General features: G+C 38.4%; 1 pseudogene; it reads left to right on the top strand.

Annotated features, from left to right (window-relative positions):
* The first annotated feature begins 2,009 nt into the window (after positions 1-2,009).
* Positions 2,010-2,434, top strand: LOC115513338 (annotated as a pseudogene).
* Positions 2,435-3,243: the final 809 nt, after the last annotated feature.

The following is a 3,243-nucleotide window of genomic DNA, read 5'->3' as shown; positions in this document are numbered from 1 at the left end:
CTTTTATATATGTACTACCAGATATTCCATCTTGCTTGAATAGTTTGTAAACAAGCAACTCCAAATCTGAGTTGACAAAATTAATATTCTGTTTAATTCTGCCTCACAGAAATAAAAAATTCTCCAAAGAGTTTTTTTTTTCAAAGATTTTTTAAATATACATCAAATTAAATAGCTAAAAGTAAAATTCAATTCTTGAAGATTATTTTGTTTGATGCTGTGAATTCTAATATGTCAAATGGTTCTACCAAAGTTCTACAAAGATTACAACTATCATGATGATAAAATGCAATCTCTATTATTTATTATTATTCACATTTTTAAAAGTTTATTTATTTTGAGTAAGAGAGAAAGCACGATTGGGTGAGGGACAAAGAGAGAAGAGAGAGGAAGAATCTAAAGCAGGCTCTGCTCTGTCAGTGTGGAGCCCAATGAGGGACTCGAACTCACAAACCATGAGATCTTGACCTAAACCGAAACAAAGAGTTGGACGCTGAACTGGCTGAGCCACCCAGACACCCCATATTATTCACTTTTTAATTAACATTTGTTAGCTAAAAACTGATATAACATTCTTCTTAAAGTTAGCAAATATTTTCTCTTAACAAAATTCAGACGTTGAAGCCCAAACTTTCAATGGGACTGTATTTGATTAAGGTCTTTAAAGAGAGAATTAAGGTTAAATGAAGTAATAAGGATGGGACCCTAATCCACTATGACGAGTCTTTATAAGAAGAGGAAGAATCCCCAGAAATGCGAGAGCACAAAGAAAAGGCCATGTGAAGGCACAGACAGAAGGCAAACATCTGCAAGCCAAGGAGTGAGGTCTTAGGAGAAACCAATCCAGCTGACACCTTAATCCTGGATTTCCGTCTTCCAGACTGTGGGAAATTAATTGCTGTTGTTTAAGTCACCCCATCTGTGGTATTTTGCTTTGGCAGCCCTAAAAGACTAAAATATCTGACGTATAGTAAGTGTTCAGATTCTGCCAGCTCTTGCTAATATCTATTATTTTCTAAGCCCCTTAGGGGTCTAGTACCTCTCTTGTTAGGTTCTCAAGGTTAAAAGGCTGCTCTAGGATGGAATTAAGATGACGAAGTAGTATGGGGACCCTGAACTTGTCTCGTCCTGAAAGGCTGCCCTATCTTCCATACTGACCTAACCCCAGGTATCACTTTTTACAGTTTTCTACTCTCTGAAGATATCTTTGATTCTGTATTCATTCCTTTAAATGGTCAGTATCATGTTTTTAGCGTCTCCATGTGGTAATTCCAATATCTGAATTCTCTGAGGATCTGCTTCTTGCTCATGGTAGTTAATTTTTTGAGGTGCTTGGTTACGTATGGTTCCTGGGCATTATGTTTGAAAATAAAATACTTTGAAGTTATGTTCTTCCAGAAAAATTAGTATTTGTGTGCAGGCATGTTATAAGTCCTGCTCAAGTTCATGTCTTGACTTTTTCTGGACTTACCAGGGAATCTGACTGGGCTATAATTCTACATGGGCTCTTTCTCAGTTTGAAAGAAGTCCCTGTTTATTGCAGGGATGATCCTTTAGAGCACAGCACAACCTCCAAACCCTTGTTCCAGAGCTGGTGGATTTATCTGCCATGCAGTCCATAAAAATGTCAAATTCTACTCTCACTCTTGATCTTGGGAAAATGTTTTTGGCCAAAAGCAGCTTCCTTTTTAGAGTAACTCTGTAGATTTTTACTTTTTCCTTCAAATTTGGCCTAATAATTATTTTCAATAGCTTGCTATTTATTCCATATTTTTAAGAATATGTGGAAGCCAGACTGGAAAGGAAGGTCAGGGCTCTAGAAAGGTAACAAACACCTAAAGGAAAGGTAGAAGGGAGAGAGAGAGTTTGGCAGCTGGTTCAGACAGAGACTTAATCAGCTCCATTGAGTTTTTCTTCAGGGGAGCTGTGGTTAGGAGGTAGGCTACAGGGCTCTTTGTGTCTCACATACGTGAAATAAGAAGAAAAATTGCCCCTGGGCTGCATTCAAGATGTCAAAGCAAGGACATGATGGGTCTTTGGGTGCAAAGTTCCAGATTTCCCTGGGTCTTCTGGTAGGAGCTGTGATCAGCTGTGCTGACAACAAAGGAGCCAAAAATCTGTGTATCATCTTTGTGAAGGGTATCAAAGGATGACTCGATAGACTTCCTGCTGCTGCTGTGGGTGACATGGCGATAGCCACAGTGAAGAAAGGCAAACTAGACCTCAGAAAGAAGGTACATCCTACAGTGGTAGTTCAACAATGAAAGTCATACCAGAGAAAAGATGGTGTGTTTCTTTTTTTTTTGAAAAGGATGTGGAGTTCATAGCAAACAATAAAGACAAAATGAAAGGTTCTGCTGTCACAAGACCAGTTTCAAAGGAGTGTGTGGACTTGTGGCCCAGGATTGTATCCAATACTGACAGCATTGCATGACTCTTTGGTACATTTCTTTTAAAAAATTAAAAATGATTTGCTCCCCCAAAAATGGCCTTCCAAGAGTGAGAAAATCCACAGCCCAACAAACCAATCTTATGTTAATACTGACACCTGATATACACTCAGTAAATATTTGCAAAATGAGTAAATAAAGCTAATAGACTGATTACACTTATTTAATGCTCCTTCCCCCCCTCCATTATCATCAACTAAATGACAGTAAAGAAATGCATAACAGTAAATAAAACAGGAAAGTGGTTGATTACTTAACCAGAGTTTTCAATGAACTTCTGAAAGATGGAAAATGTTTGGTAGTTTCTTGACAAATGATACTTGGAGAAGCTTTACAAGGAGTAGAAAACTATAGTGTGATGGAATCTGAACTTTCCAGTGGAAACTAGAGAGGCTCTAGTTGTGGAATTGGCATGTTCTATCAGGATAGTTGTAAGTTCACTTCTGAAATAGCTGTTCAGTTTGTCCTGACTTTACTCTCCCTGTAGGAACAGAGTAATTAAAAGCCCTGAATTTACCAGTAGGGCTGAGTGGAGGCAGTTTTCTAAAGAAATTTAAAGAACTTCCTAGGGAGGTCCAAGGCTTCTAGTATAAGAGTTCTATCCCAGAGCAAAGTAACCCCCTCCCCACTCTCGACTCTTTAGTGGTTCTCCAAACTGTCTTCTTGCTCTCTATGTGAAAAGCCTAAATAAAGTTGGCCAACGAATACCTTTAACTCATCTGCATATACTAGTCAGGCCTACTGGAGAAACAGCACACAGCAGTAGAAACCCATGCAAGCATGTATAAATCAA

The sequence above is a fragment of the Lynx canadensis genome, chromosome B2 (genome assembly GCF_007474595.2).
Source record: "Lynx canadensis isolate LIC74 chromosome B2, mLynCan4.pri.v2, whole genome shotgun sequence".
Classification (NCBI taxonomy): domain Eukaryota; kingdom Metazoa; phylum Chordata; class Mammalia; order Carnivora; family Felidae; genus Lynx; species Lynx canadensis.
The sequence above is the reverse complement of the archived record's forward strand: the minus strand, read 5'-3'. Positions and strand labels throughout refer to the sequence as shown.